This window comes from Somniosus microcephalus, chromosome 4 (genome assembly GCF_052327205.1).
Source record: "Somniosus microcephalus isolate GS21.2 chromosome 4, FLI_Smic_1.0, whole genome shotgun sequence".
Taxonomy (NCBI): Eukaryota; Metazoa; Chordata; class Chondrichthyes; order Squaliformes; family Somniosidae; genus Somniosus; species Somniosus microcephalus.
This window is the reverse complement of record NC_140990.1, coordinates 72,438,727-72,457,528: the sequence shown is the minus strand read 5'-3', so window position 1 is coordinate 72,457,528 and position 18,802 is coordinate 72,438,727. Positions and strand designations below refer to the sequence as shown.

The 18,802-nt window shown below is 45.7% G+C and overlaps 1 protein-coding gene and 1 pseudogene across 3 annotated transcripts in view; one reads left to right on the top strand and one right to left on the bottom strand.

The window, feature by feature from the left end:
• LOC147119199 (uncharacterized) overlaps positions 1 to 18,802 on the bottom strand; it is a 137,619-nt gene that overhangs the window by 28,100 nt on the left and 90,717 nt on the right. The window contains exon 1 of one of the 2 annotated variants that reach the window (XM_085984885.1): positions 11,930 to 12,797. The exons of the other annotated variant lie outside the window; for it this stretch is intronic. The gene's annotated coding sequence lies outside the window, so the exon portion shown is untranslated. Of the gene's footprint in view, positions 1 to 11,929; positions 12,798 to 18,802 lie in introns of those variants that run through there. 2 annotated transcript variants of the gene reach the window in all.
• LOC147119201 (uncharacterized) overlaps positions 12,930 to 18,802 on the top strand; it is a 43,511-nt pseudogene continuing 37,638 nt past the window's right edge. Inside the window, exon 1 of the transcript XR_015078002.1 lies at positions 12,930 to 13,000. The product of XR_015078002.1 is annotated as an uncharacterized LOC147119201 (transcript). The remainder of the gene's footprint in view (positions 13,001 to 18,802) is intronic.

The following is an 18,802-nucleotide window of genomic DNA, read 5'->3' as shown; positions in this document are numbered from 1 at the left end:
TATTGGATTTCTTGGTGACTGTCTTATATTGATGGCCTCTAGTTATGCTCTTCCCCACAAGTGGAAACATTCTCTCTGTATCCACTCTATCAAAAAATTTTCATAATTTTAAGGACCTCTATTAGGTCACCCCTCAGCCTTTTTTCAAGTGAATAGAGACCCAGCCTGTTGATCCTTTCCTGATATGTAAACCCTCGCATTTCTGGTATCATCCTTCTAAATCTTCTCTCCTCCCTCTCCAGTGCCTCTATATCCTATTTATAATATGGTGACCAGAACTGGACGCAGTTCTCGAAGGGCTGATTTTTGCCGGCGCTCAGAGTGCGGATTTGGAGGAGAGTCTGCTGTCAAAACTACAAAGATTGACAGCGGGTCGGTATCCCGCTCTGAACCGCCTCCTTGTGAGTTTCCTAAGTGTCGGGTCTGTCATCCCTGAACAGACCCGACACCAAGCGGTGGGTCAGCCAATTTCCCAAGTACTCACCATTTTCCCAGGTTTTTAATGAGGTTCCCGGAGAGCGGCTATCACGTCAGGTAAGTATGTCGGGTTCTCAATGACTGTGGATTGCTGTGAATAGGTGAAAGCTGCAGAAGTGGTCTAAAACCTACCATTTCACAGCTGTTCACTTCCCAATCTTAGAATCTGGAGCATTAATGATTTGGAACCCACTTTGGAGCTTTATGCAAACACGATTTCTCTTTCATAAAACCATGCTGACTCTGCCTAAATCATATTATCATTTTCTAAGTGCCCTGTTCCACTTCCTTAATAATGGATTCCAGCATTTTCCCGAGGACTGATGTCAGGCTAACTGGCCTGTAGATCCCTGTTTTCTCTCTCCCTCCTTTCTTGAATAGCGGGGTTACATTTGCTACCTTCCAATCCACTAGGACCTTTCCAGAATCTAGGGAATTTTGGAAGATCACGACCAATGCATCCACTATTTCCACAGCCACCTCTTTTAGAACCCTAGGATGTAGGCCGTCAGGTCCAGGGGATTTGTCAGCTTTTAGTCCAATTAGTTTCTCAAGTACTTTTTCTCGACTGATATTAATTACTTTAAGTTCCTCACTCTCATTAGCCCACTATTTCTGGAATCTCAACCTTCTCCAGTGTAGCTCACGTGGCTCCAGCTCACTCAGCCTAAGCCCGGGCTGTCCGCAGTGCGGCCGCAACATGCCCGTAGACTTGTACGAGTGGCCGGGACCTCTCGCCCTGACTGAGGTGGACGAGAAGCCTACGCAGCCCCTCCGTGTCAAGTATGACAACGTGGACATAGATGTGCTGGGTAAAGTGCTGAGCCCGGCCCAGGTACTGACTGCAGCTGAGAGCTGAACACACAGGAACCGCTCCAGTGCCTGGAGCCAGCAACAACAGGCAACAAAAGCAAGGAAGGCACAGAGTACAAAAGCAAGGAAGTTATGATGAACATTCCTAAAACACTGGTCCGGCCTCAACTGGAGTATTGTGTCCAATTCTGGGCACCGCACTTTAGTAAGGATGTGAAGGCCTTTGAGAGGGTGCAGAAAAGATTCACAAGAATGGTTTTCCAGGAATGAGGGCCATCAGTTACGTGGATAGACAGAAGAAGCTGGGGTGGTTCTCCTTAGAGCAGAGAAGGTTGGGAGGAGATCTGATAGAAGTGTTCAAAATCACGAGGGGTCTAGACAGAGTAGAGAGAGAGAAACTGTTCCTATTGGCGGAAGGGTCGATAACCAGAGGACACAGATTTAAGGTGATTGACAGAAGAACCAAAGGCGACATGAGGAAAAACTTCTTTACGCAGCGAATGGTTAGGATCTGGAATGCACTGCCTGAAAGGGTGGTGGAGGCAGATTCAATCTCAGCTTTCAAAAGGGAATTGGATGAGTAGCTGAAAGAAAAACATTTGCAGGGCTACGGGGAAAGGGCGGTGGAGTGGGACTAGCTGAAGTGCTCTTGCAGAGAGCCAGCACGGACACAATGGGCCGAATGGCCTCCTTCTGTGCTGTAACCATTCTCTGATTCTAAGCTTATATTGTGGTTAATATCAGACAAACTCTTCTTTCTCCTGATCTGATTACAGATTCCAACCAGTCGATTCAGTGAATGGAATGTCTTATCAGTGTTGCCATGGCGACCTGTCTGCAGTGAAACACCTGTTTGAGTTTCTAACTCAGACTAAACTTCTCTTTCCCATAATACACATTATATCAGACATTTGATGTCAATGTATTTCAGCCATGTTAATATCTCTAAAATCTACGTGGATATAAGATACAAAAATCTGTAAAAGTTGGAGGACAAGTTTATAAAATGGTTTAAAAATGTTACCCGAGGTTTTTTATAAATGGGGCGTGTTACATTGTTATAGTATCACATCGTTAAAAGGAACTACTTTGGTATGGAACTACTTTGGTATAGTGTAGTTATATTGCTATGTGGCACAGTGTGCACGGGCAGTGCACAGTGCAGCGTCGGACATCTCGTATCACTCCGCACCATGCGGCAGCACTGTAACAAAAGGAGAGAATTGCACACCATCATCCAAATCAAAAAAAAGGTCAAAGGTCGGCCCACAACCATCAACTTAAAGTTGAAGCTGGACACAGGGGCTCAGAGCAACATTCTCCCATTGAGACTGTACCAGCATATCTTTCCCGAAAACCTGAGAGAAGATGGCTACCCGAAAAGCGGTTGTTTAAAGGCAAGTAATGTCACGCTGACAGCATACGGGGGGAGTGAGATTAAACAACTCAGAATAACCTTTATCAAAGGGACACATAAAAGAACGAACATCAACTGCATGTTCTATGTCACCGACACTGAGGGGCCAGCGATCCTGGGATTAAACAGCTGCGAGAAGTTGAGATTGATCTCAGTGCATCACGAGCTGATGGAAACGTCACTGAAGATAGACAGCAACACCCCACTGGAGAACCGCCCACAAATCAAGAGTAAAAAAAGGCTTGATAGACATGTATCCGGAATGTTTCGATGATACAGTGGGATGTTTCGGAGCTTTCCCATACCACATCACCATCGATCCAGAGGTAAAGCCCGTTATCCATGCTCCACGAAAAGTACCCATTGAGCTGAAGACAAAGCTTGAAAGAGAGCTAAAGGAGATGGAAGAAAAGGGAGTGATCGTAAAGGTCACTGAACCCACAGACTAGGTAAACTCAATTGTGGTACGAGAAAAGCCAAACGGGCATCTCAGAATATGTTTGGACCCCAAAGATCTAAACCAGGCGATAAAGAGGGACCACTATCCCACCCCAACGCTAGAGGAGATTACGCCATCACTGGCAGGAGCCAAGGTTTTCTCAAAACTAGATGCCAGAAATGGATATTGGAATGTGAAGTTGGATGAGGAATCAACAACACTGACAACATCAGTAGAGCAAGTTATTATCTTAATGGCAAGAAACTGGAAAGTACTGAAGTACAAAGGGATCTGGGGATCCTGGTGCACAAAACTCAAAAGGTTAGTATGCAGGTGCAGCAAGTGATTAAGAAGGCCAATGGAATGTTGGCTTTCATTGCTAGGGGGATAGAATATAAAAATAGGGAGGTATTGCTTCAGTTGTACAAGGTATTGGTGAGACCGCACCTGGAATACTGCATACAGTTTTGGTGTCCATACTTAAGAAAAGACATACTTGCTCTCGAGTCAGTACAAAGAAGGTTCACTCGGTTAATCCCGGGGATGAGGGGATGGACATATGAGGAGAGGTTGAGTAGATTGGGACTCTACTCATTGGAGTTCAGAAGAATGAGAGGCGATCTTATTGAAACATATAAGATTGTGAAGGGGTTGGATCGGGTGGATGCGGGGAGGATGTTCCCGATGATGGGTGAAATTAGAACTAGGGGGCATAGTCTTAGAATAAGGGGCTGCTCTTTCAAAACTGAGTTGAGGAGGAACTACTTCACTCAGAGGGTGGTAGGTCCATGGAATATGCTGCCCCAAAAAGCTGTAGAAGCTACATCATTACATAAATTTAAAACAGAAATAGACAGTTTCCTAGAAGTAAAGGGAATAAAGGGTTATGGGGAACGGGCAGGAATTTGGGCATGAGTCTAGGTTCGGATCGGTCATGGCCCTGTGGGTAGCGGAGCGGGCCCAGGGGCCATGTAGCCTGATCCTGCTCCTATTTCGTGTGTCTAATTCTGTTAGATTCAGGAGATGGTTCAGTGATAGTAGATTGGCGGTTAGGATCAGATCAGCCATGATCTTATTGAATGGCGGAGCAGGCTCGAGGGGCCGATTGGCCTACTCCTGCTCCTATTTCTTATGTTCTTATTCAACACACCATTTGGGCGTTACAAATTCCTGAGGCTACCATTCGGGTTAAAGGTCAGTCAAGGTATCTTTCAACAGAAAGTAGACGAGACATACAGAGGCTGTGAAGGAGCTATTGGAATAGCTGATGATATTCAGATCTATGGAGCAGATGAAAGAGACCATGACATGCACCGACATGAGGCCATGGAGCGTACCAGGAAGGCTGGCATCAAGTTAAATGCAGATAAGTGCATAGTTAAAGTCAAGGAATGCCAATTCTTCGGTATGATTTATACAGATGCAATATAACATGGATAAATGCGAGGTTATCCACTTTGGTGGCAAAAACAGGAAGGCAGATTATTATCTGAACGGCAATAGATTGGGAGGAGGGGAAGTGCAACGAGACCTGGGTGTCCTTGTGTACCAGTCACTGAAGGTAAGCATGCAGGTGCAGCAGGCGGTTAAGAAGGCAAATGGCATGTTGGCCTTCGTAGCGAGTGGGTTCGAGTACAGGAACAAGGATGTCTTGGTACAGTTGTACAGGGCCTTGGTGAGACCACATCTTGAGTATTGCGTGCAGTTTTGGTCGCCTTATCTGAGTAAGGGTGTTCTTGCCATGGAGGGAGTGCAGCGAAGATTCACCAGACTGATACCCTGGGATGGTAGGAATGACCTATGAGGAGAGATTGGGTCGATTGGGCTTATACTCGCTGGAGTTTAGAAGAATGAGAGGGGATCTCATTGAAACTTATAAAATTCTAACAGGACTAGATAAAGGAAGGATGTTCCCGATGGCCGGGGAGTCCAGAACCAGAGGTCACAGTCTAAGGATAAGTGGTAAGCCATTTAGGACAGAGATGAGGAGGAATTTCTTCACCCCGAGAGTTGTGAGCCTGTGGAATTCTCTACCACAGAAGGCAGTTGAGGCCAATTCATTAAATATATTCAAGAAGGAGTTAGATATATTTCTTAAGGCTAAAGGGATCAAGGGATGTGGGGAGAAGGCAGGGACAGGGTACTGAATTTGGATGATCAGCTATGATCTCATTGAATGGCCAAGCAGGCTCGAGGGGCCGAATCGCCTACTCCTGCTCCTATCTTCTATGTTTCTAAGTAGCTGATCCCAGTCCACTTTGGCCAGATCCTGCCTTATCATATTAAAATCGGCCTTCCCCCAATTTAGAACATTTATTTCTGGTCCATCTTCCTTTTCCATGACTACCATAAATCTCACCGAATTATGGTCACTGCCACCAAAATGCTCTCCTACAGACACTTCTACCACTTGCCCAGCTACATTCCCTAGAATTAGGTCCAGTACCACCCCCTCTCTTGTAGGACTTTCTACATGCTGGCTCAAAAAGCTCTCCTGGATGCACTTTAAGAATTCCGCACCCTCTAAGCCTTTCACACTCAGACTATCCCAGTTAATATTGAGGAAGTTGAAATCCCCTACTATTATTACGCTATTATTTCTACACTTCTGTGAGATTTGCCTAAATATCTGTTCCTCTATCACCCCCTGACTGTTTGGGGGCCTATACTACACTCCCAGCAAAGTGCTTGCCCCTTTTTGTTTTTAAGTACTACCCATATGGCCTCATTAGAGGAACCTGCTAAGATATCATCTCTCCTTACTGCAGTAATTGACTCCTTGATTAATATTGCGACATCCTCTCCTCTTTTACATCCCCCTCTGTCTCGCCTGAAGATTCTATACCCAGGAATATTGAGCTGCCAGTCCTCCATTTACAGACACTCCCTGACCAGTCCTCATTTGTCCTCCATTTACAGACGCTCCCTGGCCAGTTCCCATTTCTCCTCCATTTACAGATGCTCCCTGACCAGTCACCATTTCTCCTCCATTTCCAGACGCTCCCTGGCCAGTCACCATTTCTCCTCCATTTCCAGACGCTCCCTGACCAGTCACCATTTCTCCTCCAATTACAGACGCTCCCTGACCAGTCACCATTTCTCCTCCATTTACAGACGCTCCCTGACCAGTCACCATTTCTCCTTCATTTACAGACGCTCCCTGACCAGTCACCATTTCTCCTCCAATTACAGACGCTCCCTGACCAGTCACCATTTCTCCTCCATTTACAGACGCTCCCTGACCAGTCACCATTTCTCCTTCATTTACAGACGCTCCCTGACCAGTCACCATTTCTCCTTCATTTACAGACGCTCCCTGACTCGCTGGGGATTTCCCAGCACTTCCTAGTTGTCCTGGAGTTTGTGTCTTAAACTGGCGAGTAGTTGTGGGGAGGCGGATAATGTTGAGTGTTTTAATAATGGGGCCTGGGGCCGCACTCGGGGTGTGAGCAGCCCGCAGCCCGCGTCCCCCTGGGGTTCATTTATTTATTTATCTTTGTTTTTTTTTTACATAGTTCGATGAATTTTTAATTATAATCAAGGCCACTGATTACAGCTTCTATGCAAATCTGCACATGCTCATAGAATTTGAGCCCTATAATATTAACACTCCTATAATGGTGTATAATAAAATCACCATTTAACATTTTTCAATCACAGTAATCATTGACCCCCACACCAGATTGTATTCACCCTGAGCAACGCCATGAGAGATACACTAGTTACCTGAAGATTACTCTTGATTGCATTGGGAAAATAATTTCACTTGCGAGAAGCTTACGATCCCTTTATAAACCTTGATGATATAAACTCAGATATATTTCACTATCCTGGACTATAGCAGTTGAAATACAACGAGCATTCAGTCACCTGTTTGCCAATACAATACCGTCAGTTGAATTTGCTGCCTGTCTGTGAGAAGGTCATTGGCGGCAGCTTGGTACATAACATAAGAAATAGGAGCAGGAGTAGGTCAATCGGCCCCTCGAGTCTGCTTCAACATTCAATAAGATCATGGCTGATCTGATCCTAACCTCAAATCTTCTATCACTCTCCATCCCACCCGAACCCATGTGATCTCCCGGGAGAGGTGAAAAACCAGATAAAAAACCCAATGGCCAATTTAGGAGAAAAAATCTGGGAAATTCCTCTCCGACCCATCTAGGCGATCGAAACTCATCCAGGAGATCACTCTGTCCCTATATTTTCTACAGTACTTACCTTCTGTAAAGGCGATCTCCACCCCAGCCAGGAACAGGAATAAAACCATCTCCTGAAATCTAACACAGAATTAGAACACAGTCGGAGCAGAACCAGGCTACACGGCCCCTGGGCCCACTCCACTACCCACAGGGCCATGACCATTCCGAACCTAGACTCATGTCCAATTTCCTGCCCGCTCCCCGTAACCCTTAATTCCCTTTACTTCTAGGAAACTATCTATTTCTGTTTTAAATTTATTTAATGATGTAGCTTCCACAGCTTTCTGGGGCAGCAAATTCCACAAACCTACCACCCTCTGAGTGAAGAAGTTTCTCCTCATCTCAGTTTTGAAAGAGCAGCCCCTTATTCTAAGATTATGCCCCCTAGTTCTAGTTTCACCCATCATTGGGAACATCCTCACCGCATCCACCCGATCAAGCCCCTTCACAATCTTATATGTTTCAGTAAGATCGCCTCTCATTCTTCTGAACTCCAATGAGTAGAGTCCCAATCTACTCAACCTCTCCTCATATGACCACCCCCTCATCCCTGGGATTAACCGAGTGAACCTTCTTCGGACTGACTCGAGAGCAAGTATGTATTTTCTTAAGTATGGACACCAAAACTGTATGCAGTATTCCAGGTGCGGTCTCACCAATACCTTGTATTTCTGCAGCAATACCTCCCTGTTTTTATATTCTATCCCCCTAGCAATAAAAGCCAACATTCCATTGGCCTTCTTGATCACTTGCTGCACCTGCATACTAACTTTTTGAGTTTCGTGCACCAGGACCCCCAGATCCCTTTCTACTATAGTACTTTCCAGTTTCTTGCCATTAAGATAACTTGCTCTATGATTTTTCCTGCCAAAGTGCATAACCTCACACTTTCCAGTATTGTATTCCATTTGCCAAATCTCTGCCCACTTACTTAGCCTGTCTATGTCCCTTTGCAGGTTTTTTATGTCCTCCTCACTCACTACTTTCCCTCCCATCTTTGTATCATCTGCAAACTTTGATATGTTACACTCGGTCCCCTCCTCCAAATCGTTAATATAGATTGTAAAGAGTTGGGGACCCAGCACTGACCCCTGCGGAACACCACTAGTTACTGATTGCCAGTCTGAGAATGAACCATTTATCCCAACTCTCTGTTTTCTGTTAGAGAGCCAATCCTCCACCCACGCCAGAATATTACCCCCAATCCCGTGATTTTTTATCTTGAGCAATAATCTTTTGTGTGGCACCTTGTCAAATGCCTTTTGGAAGTCTAAATACACTACGTCCACTGGTTCTCCTTTATCCACCCTGTATGTTACTTCCTCAAAGAACTCAAGGAAATTTGTCAAACATGACTTCCCCTTCATGAAACCATGCTGAGTTTGTCCTATTAAATTATGTTTATGCAAATGTCCCGTTACTGTCTCCTTAATAATTGACTCTAACATTTTACCAACCACAGATGTTAGGCTAACAGGTCTATAGTTTCCAGCCTTCTGTCTACTACCCTTTTTAAATAAGGGTGTTACATTAGCAGTTTTCCAATCTGCCGGGACCTTTGCTGAGTCCAGGGAGTTTTGGAAAATTATTACCAATGTATCCACAATCCCTACCGTCACTTCCCTCAAGACCCTAGGATGTAAGCCATCAGGTCCAGGGGATTTATCCGCCTTGAGTCCCATTATTTTACCAAGTACCACTTCCTTAGTGATTTTAATCGTACTTAGCTCCTCTCCCCCTAGAGCCCCCTGTTTGTCCAGTGTTGGGATATTCTTAGTGTCCTCTACCGTAAAGACTGATACAAAATATTTGTTCAGTGTTTTTGCCATCTCCATGTTTCCCACCATTAATTTCCCAGTCTCATCCTCTAAGGGACCAACATTTACTTTAGCCACCCTTTTTCTTTTTATATAACGATAGAAACTTTTGCTATCTGTTTTTATATTTTTTGCTAATTTACCTTCATAATCTATCTTCCCTTTCTTAATCAATCTTTTAGTTATTTTTTGCTGTCTTTTAAAGACTTCCCAATCTTCTATCCTCCCACTAGATTTGGCTACCTTATATGCCCTTGTTTTTAGTCAGATACTATCCTTAATTACTTTACTTAGCCACAGATGGCTATCTTTTCTTTTACGCCCTTTTTTCCTCAGTGGAATATATTTTTTTTGGAAGTTGTAAAATAACTCCTTAAATGTACACCACTGATCATGTACCGTCTTACCATTTAATCTATTTTCCCAGTCCACTCTAATCAATTCCGCTCTCATACCTTCATAGACTCCTTTATTCAAGCTCAGCACGCTTGTTTGAGATCCAACCTTCTCAGCCTCTACTTGAATATGGAATTCAACCATGTTATGGTCACTCATTCCAAGGGGATCCTTTACTAGGACATTTTTAATTAATCCTGTCTCATTACACAGGACCAAATCTAAGGTTGCTTGCCCCCTGATCGGTTCATTTACATACTGCTCAAGAAACCCATTCCTAATACACTCAATGAACTCATCCTCAAGGCTGCTCTGCCCAATTTGATTTGTCCAGTTAATATGATAGTTAAAATCCCCCATAATTATAGCTGTTCCCTTATTACAAGCCTCAACTATTTCCTGATTAATACGCCGTCCAACAGAGTTGCAACTGTTCGGAGGCCTATAGACTACGCCCACTAGTGTTTTTTCCCCCTTATTATTCCTTATCTCCACCCAAACTGTTTCACTATCCTGCTCCTTTGACCCAATATCATTTCTCTGTATTATAGTGATTCCTTCCTTTATTAACATAACCACCCCACCTCCCCTCCCTTCCTGATTGTTAAATAACCTGGTATGTTTAATTCCCAGTCATGGTCACCCTGCAGCCATGTTTCTGTAATGGCCACAAGATCATACCCATATGTAGTTATTTGTGCCGTTAACTCATTCATTTTGTTACGAATGCTACATGCATTCAGATAAAGAACTTTCAAATATGTTTTGTGACACTTAGTTCCTGTTTTTTCCCCTTTTACTACTTTACCTTTTACTCCATACCTTCTGTCCCTTCCTGACAGGTTCTGTTTTTTAATTTCCCCACTGCTACCTAAGTCTATGACCTTCTCCGTTGTCATTTCTGTTATTTGCTCTCTAGAAACCTCCACCCCAATAATTAGTTTAAAGCCCTCTCTACAGCCCTAGTTATATGATTCGCCAGGACTCTAGTCCCAGCACTGGCCAAGTGGAGTCCGTCCCAATGGAACAGCTCCCTCCTGTCCCAGTACTGGTGCCAGTGTCCCAAGAAGCAAAACCCATTTCTCCCACACCAGTCTTTGAGCCACGCATTTAACTCTTTAATTTTATTTATCCTAGCCAAATTCACTCATGGCTCAGGTAATAACCCAGAGATTATTACCCTTGAGGTTCTGTTTTTTAATTTGACTCCTAGCTGCTCATACTTCTTTAACAGAACCTTCTTCCTTGTCCTATCTACATCGTTTGGAGCAACATGGACCACGACAACTGGATCCTCCCCCTCCCACTCCAAGTTTCTTTCCAGCCCAGAAGAGATGTCCTTAACCCTGGCACCGGGCAGGCAACACAGCCTTCGGGACTCCCGCTCTCGACTGCAGAGAACCCTATCTATCCCCCTAATGATACTATCCCCTACCACTACAACATTTCTTTTTACTTCCTCCACTTGAATGGCCCCCTGTACCACGGTGCTGTGGCCAGGTTGCTCATCCTCTCTGCAGTCCCTGCTCCCGCCCTCACAGGGAGTAAGAACCTCGATCCTGCTTGACAAGAGCAAGGGCTGCGGCTCCTTCAACACTACATCCTGTATCCCTGTACCTGCCTCACTTGTAGTCACACCATCCTGTCCCTGACCACGGACTACATCTGCAGTAATTAATTTCATACGTGTGACCATCTCCTGAAACAGAGTCCAGGAACTTCTCCCCCTCCCTGATGTGTCGCAGTGTCTGAAGCTCGGTCTCAAGCTCTTTAACATGGAGCTTGAGTTCCTCTAGCAGCAAACACTTATCGCAAATGTAATCACCGTGAGCCTCAATGGGGTCCACCAGCTCCCACATTTCGCAAGTGACACATCACCTGTTCACCCATATCTGTGTAATTAATTAAATTTCTTATTAGTTATGAAGACCCTCTGCCCCGATATAGATGATAATATTACACCACTATTTAATAGGACTTACCAACTTAAAGGTATGGAAGAGAAGGAAGAGGACCTACCAACCAGCTGATCACCAACCTCCCTCGTGAATGCTGTCTGGGGGACCTGTCCGGTTGAATTGTCTCGCTGCTCCGCTTCCGCAGTGTTGGATTAGCCGGAGAGTGGGAAGCAAAACAGAGCAAAAAGCACCCCCTCACCTCCCACTTACCAAACTCTACTTACACTCAATGCGACCGCACTCAGCGCTACCGCACTAAGCCCGCCCCTTTTTATACCCGACTTCTACTTCCGGTTTAAACTCCCCAACAGCTTAATTTACTCTAAAAAATTAAACTTACTTCAAATAATTCACTTTTTTACTCACTAAAATTCAGTAAATGCACTTAAAAGACTTTTTCTGCCACTTACCAAAGTCTGCTTAAACTCAATGCGACTTGCAAAGGAGCCCGGGGCCAGTTTCACAGAATCACAGAATCTACAGTGCAGATAGAGGCCATTTCGGCCCATCGAGCCTGCACCGACACATATCCCACCCTATCCCCGTAACCCCACGTATTTAATACCCTAACACTAAGGGTCAATTTATCATAGCCAAATCAACCTAACCTGCACATCTTTGGACTGTGGGAGGAAACCGGAGCACCCGGAGGAAACCCACGCAGACACGGGGAGAATGTGCAAACTCCACACAGACAGTTACCCGAGGCCAGATTTGAACCCGGGTGCCTGGCGATGTGAGGCAACAGTGCTAACCACTATGCCACCGTGCCCCCCAGTTTCTGATTAGACCTTTCATTGTCTGAATTTAAATGTTGTGATCGTTTCTATAGCAACGAAGCCTGTGTGTGGACCTTGTGGGCAGACTGTATTTCACTCAATGTAACTTCAGGTGCTGCTTCTGTCAGGAGATTTCTGTTTCTCTCTGCCCTGCTTGAGCAGTCTGAGGGAAGGGCCGATCAAGTAGAAGATCGGAATAGCAAAGATTTCACTATTTTACCATGAGCACTGGGCAGAGCCTGTCCACAGTGCGCTCCGACACTCACACTGCTTTCTCGGTGTAATAATTTAACCCGCTCCGAGCTCGGGGTGTGAGCGGCCCGCCCCCCCCCCGGGGTTCATGAACCCGCTCCCTGAGCCCGGGGTGTGAGCGGCCCGCGTCCCCCCGGGGTTCATGAACCCGCTCCCTGAGCTCGGGGTGTGAGCGGCCCGCGTCCCCCCGGGGTTCATGAATCCGCTCCCTGACCTCTCACCTGATGTGTCAGCGGCTGCTGCCAAGGCCCGCGCATGCTCAGCTCACACTGCCCGGGTGATTGACGGGAGCTCCGGACCAATAGAAAGAGTGGGGCGGGACTGGAGGAGCGGGCGGCGGGTCCTCCAACCAATCAGAGTGTGCGAGGGGCGGGGCTTGAACTTTAAACCTTTACAACGGATGGTGAGTTGAGCATGCACGGACCTTGGCAGCAGCCGCTGACACATCAGGTGAGGGAGCGGGTTCATGAACCCCGGGGGGACGCGGGCCGCTCACACCCCGAGCTCAGGGAGCGGGTTAAATTATTACACCAAGAAAGCAGTGTGAGTGTCGGAGCGCACTGTGGACAGGCTCTGCCCAGTGCTCATGGTAAAATAGTGAAATCTTTGCTATTCCGATCTTCTACTTGATCGGCCCTTCCCTCAGGCTGCTCAAGCAGGGCAGAGAAACAGAAATCTCCTGACAGAAGCAGCACCTGAAGTTACATTGAGTGAAATACAGTCTGCCCACAAGGTCCACACACAGGCTTCGTTGCTATAGAAACGATCACAACATTTATACAGGACCCAATGAAAGGTCTAATCAGAAACTGGCCGCGGGCTCCTTTTACCAAGCTGCCGCCAATGACCTTCTCACAGACAGGCAGCAAATTCAACTGGAAAGTATTGTATTGGCAAACAGGTGACTGAATGCTCGTGTATTTCAACTGCTATAGTCCAGGATATGTGAAATATATCTGAGTTTATATGAAGTTTTATACAGGGATCTTAATCTCGCAAGTCAAATTATTTTCCCAGTGCAATCGAGGGTAAACTTCAGGTAACTAGTGTATCTCTCACGGCGTTGCTCAGGGTGAATACAATCTGGTGTGGGGGTCAATGATTACTGTGATTGAAAAATGTTAAATGGTGATTTTATTATAGGAGTGCTAACATTATAGGGCTCAAATTCTATGAGCATGTGCAGATTTGCATAGAAGCTGTAATCAGTGGCCTTGATTATAATTAAAAATTCATCTAACTATGTAAAAAAATGTAAGAAATCACACAACACCAGGTTATAGTCCAACAGCTTTATTTGAAATCACAAGCTTTCGGAGCGCTGCTCCTTCGTCAGGTGAAGTGGAGAGATGCATAAAAACACAGCTTATATAGTCAGAGAATAATGTCAGATGTTTACAGGTAATCTTTCTAACTGCCATTTATCACACCTCGGCAGAGAGATAATCACAGCAATCAAAGGTGTAAATGGTGTCCAAACAGGTCAGTCAGGAAAACATTACATCAAAGAACAATGAGGTGGGGTCACAAGGGGTCACATGTTGCAGATGCTGGGGTCTGTATGAAAAACAAAAAAAAACAGACAAAAAACTTTTTTTTGCTGGAAATCACAGCAGATCCGGCCGCATCTGTGTGGAGAGAGCAAGCCAACGACGACGCGAGTCTGGATGACCCTACGTCAGGTGGGGTTACATGTAGCATAACATGAACCCAAGATCCAGGTTGAGGCCGTCCTCATGGGTGTGGAACTTGGCTATCCGTTTCTGCTCGACGATTTTGCGTTGACGTGTGTCTCGAAGGCCGCCTTGGAGAATGCTTACCCGAAGATGGGAGGCTGAATGTCCTTGACTGCTGAAGTGTTCCCCGACTGGGAGGGAACACTCCTGCCTGGCGATTGTTGCGCGGTGTCTGTTCCGACGGGCCACAGCGAAAAATCACATGGACCACCTCAGAAGACAAACACGGGACACAACCAACAGAGTACCCTTCGTCGTCCAGTACTTCCCTGGAGCGGAGAAACTACGCCATGTTCTTTGCAGCCTTCAACATGTCATCGATGATGACGAACACCTCGCTAAGGCCATCCCCACGCCTCCACTACTCGCCTTCAAACAGCCGCCTAACCTCAAACAGACCATCGTTCACAGCAAGTTACCCAGCTTTCAGGAGAACAGCGACCACAACACCACACAGCCCTGCCACAGCAACCTCTGCAAGACATGCCAGATCATCAACACAGATACCATCATCACACGTGAGGACACCACCCACCAGGTACATGGTACATACTCATGTGACTCGGCCAATGTTGTCTACCTCATACGTTGCAGGAAAGGATGCCCCGGAGCATGGTACATCGGCGAGACCATGCAGACACTGCGACAACGGATGAACGGACACCGCGCAACAATCGCCAGGCAGGAGTGTTCCCTCCCAGTTGGGGAACACTTCAGCAGTCAAGGACATTCAGCCTCTGATCTTCGGGTAAGCATTCTCCAAGGCGGCCTTCGAGACACACGACAACGCAAAATCGTCGAGCAGAAACTGATAGCCAAGTTCCGCACCCATGAGGACGGCCTCAACTGGGATCTTGGGTTCATGTCATGCTACATGTACCCCCACCTGACGTAGGGTCATCCAGACTCGAGTCGTCGTTGGCTTGTTCTCTCCACACAGATGCGGCCGGACCTGCTGTGATTTCCAGCAAAAAAAATGTTTTTTGTCTTTTGTTTGTTTTTCATACAGACCCCAGCATCTGCAACATGTGACCCCACCTCATTGTTCTTTGATGTAATGTTTTCCTGACTGACCTGTTTGGACACCATTTACACCTTTTGATTGCTGTGATTATCTCTCTGCCGAGGTGTGATAAATGGCAGTTAGAAACATTACCTGTAAACATCTGACATTATTCTCTGACTATATAAGCTGTGTTTTTATGCATCTCTCCACTTCACCTGACGAAGGAGCAGCACTCTGAAAGCTTGTGATTTCAAATAAAGCTGTTGGACTATAACCTGGTGTTGTGTGATTTCTTACATTTGTCCAACACCGGCATCTCCACACTATGTAAAAAAAAAACACAAATAAATAAATAAATAAACCCCGGGGGGACACGGGCTGCACACACCCGGAGTGCGGCCCCAGGCCCCATTATTAAAACACTCAACATTATCCGCCTCCCCACAACTACCCGTCAGTTTAAGACACAAACTCTGGGACAATCAGGAAGTGCTGGGAAATCTGGGAAAGTGCAGGGGGGTACTTAAAAAAGAAATTAGGAGAGCGAAGAGGGGGCATGAAAATACACTGGCGAGCAAAATAAAGGAAAATCCCAAGGTGTTTTATAAGTATATTAAGGGCAAGAGGATAACCAGGGAAAGAGTAGGGCCCATTAGAGACAAAAGTGGCAATCTGTGTGTAGAGCCGGAAGATGTAGGTGAGGTTTTAAATGGATATTTTGCATCTGTGTTCACTATGCAGAAGGACGATGTAGGCATACAAATCAGGCAAGGGGATTGTGATTTACTTGAACAAATTACAGGAAACTTTGTGCTATCTGGAGGTGAGGATTCCGGCAATCTCCAGCCACCGGCAAAACCGCGCTCCGAGGTGCCGGTTACGAGTCCGAGTCTCCATCGGTTGCCGAGTTCGTCAGTGGGGGTAGTTCTCCAAACTGTCACTACTCGGCCTCTTGGTGCTATCGGAAGTCGGAACACCTCAGAAACCCTGCACGTGGAGCCTCACTCTCCCATGCTGCTGGATAGCCTCTTCTGATCAGTCATTTTTCAGGGTTCCAGTATTGTGTTTCTCCAACGTTGTTACAACTCATTGGATTGCATTATGGAAATCCCAAAAGATCATCCAACCAAAAGGAAGAGAGTGGTGTTAACTTTAAAGCAGAAAATCGATATATGTAAACGACTAGAATTGGGAGCGAAGCATGCGCACATTATGAATGAATTCAAAATCGGTTTGTCAACAATGTACGACATCAAAGCACAGAAGGATAAGCTGCTCAAGTTTTATGCAAGCTCGGAGACATCTAAGACTAGAGAAACGGCACACGCTTCATAAGCCTTCTCACAGACAGGCAGCAAATTCACCTGAAGGTATTGTATTGGCAAACAGGTGACTGAATGCTCATTGTATTTCAACTGCTATAGTCCAGGATAGTGAAATATATCTGAGTTTATATCAAGGTTTATAAAGGGATCATAATCTTCTCGCAAGTGAAATTATTTTCCCAATGCAATCAAGAGTAATCTTCAGGTAACTAGTGTATTTCTCATGGCGCTGCTCAGGGTGAATACAATCTGGTGTGGGAGTCAATGATTACTGTGATTGAAAAATGTTAAATGGTGATTTTATTATACACCATTATAGGAGTGTTAATATTATAGGGCTCAAATTCTATGAGCATGTGCAGATTTGCATAGAAGCTGTAATCAGTGGCCTTGATTATAATTAAAAATTCATCTAACTATGTAAAAAAAAAACAAAGATAAATAAATAAATGAACCCCAGGGGGACGCGGGCTGCGGGCTGCTCACACCCCGAGTGCGGCCCCAGGCCCCATTATTAAAATACTCAACATTATCCGCCTCCCCACAACTACCCACCAGTTTAAGACACAAACTCCGGGACAACCAGGAAGTGCTGGGAAATCCCCAGCGAGTCAGGGAGCGTCTGTAAATAGGAGAAATGGTGACTGGTCAGGGAGCGTCTGTAAATGGAGGAGAAATGGTGACTGGTCAGGGAGCATCTGTAAATGGAGGAGAAATGGTGACTGGTCAGGGAGCATCTGTAAATGGAGGAGAAATGGTGACTGGTCAGGGAGCGTCTGTAATTGGAGGAGAAATGGTGACTGGTCAGGGAGCGTTTGTAAATGGAGGAGAAATGGTGACTGGTCAGGGAGCGTCTGGAAATGGAGGAGAAATGGTGACTGGTCAGGGAGCGTCTGGAAATGGAGGAGAAATGGTGACTGGTCAGGGAGCATCTGTAAATGGAGGAGAAATGGGAACTGGTCAGGGAGCATCTGTAAATGGAGGACAAATGAGGACTGGTCAGGGAGTGTCTGTAAATGGAGGACTGGCAGCTCAATATTCCTGGGTATAGAATCTTCAGGCGAGACAGGGGGATGTAAAAGAGGAGAGGATGTCGCAATATTAATCAAGGAGTCAATTATTGCAGTAAGGAGAGATGATATCTTAGCAGGTTCCTCTGATGAGGCCATATGGGTAGTACTTAAAAACAAAAAGGGGCAAGCACTTTGCTGGGAGTGTAGTATAGGCCCCCAAACAGTCAGGGGGAGATAGAGGAACAGATATTTAGGCAAATCTCACAGAAGTGTAGAAATAATAGCGTAATAATAGTAGGGGATTTCAACTTCCTCAATATTAACTGGGATAGTCTGAGTGTGAAAGGCTTAGAGGGTGCGGAATTCTTAAAGTGCATCCAGGAGAGCTTTTTGAGCCAGCATGTAGAAAGTCCTACAAGAGAGTGGGTGGGACTGGACCTAATTCTAGGGAATGTAGCTGGGCAAGTGGTAGAAGTGTCCGTAGCAGAGCATTTTGGTGGCAGTGACCATAATTCGGTGAGATTTAAGGTAGTCATGGAAAAGGAAGATGGACCAGAAATAAATGTTCTAAATTGGGGGAAGGCCGATTTTAACATGATAAGGCAGGATCTGGCCAAAGTGGACTGGGATCAGCTACTTAGAAACATAGAAGATAGGAGCAGGAGTAGGCCATTCGGTCCCTCGAGCCTGCTTGGCCATTCAATGAGATCATGGCTGATCATCCAAATTCAGTACCCTGTCCCTGCCTTCTCCCCATATCCCTTGATCCGTTTAGCCTTAAGAAATATATCTAACTCCTTCTTGAATATATTTAATGAATTGGCCTCAACTGCCTTCTGTGGTAGAGAATTCCACAGGCTCACAACTCTCGGGGTGAAGAAATTCCTCCTCATCTCTGTCCTAAATGGCTTACCACTTATCCTTAGACTGTGACCCCCTGGTTCTGGACTCCCCGGCCATCGGGAACATCCTTCCTGCATCTAGTCTATCTGGTCCTGTTAGAATTTTATAAGTTTCAATGAGATCCCCTCTCATTCTTCTAAACTCCAGCGAGTATAAGCCCAATCGACCCAATCTCTCCTCATAGGTCATTCCTACCATCCCAGGGTATCAGTCTGGTGAATCTTCGCTGCACTCCCTCCATGGCAAGAACACCCTTCCTCAGATAAGGC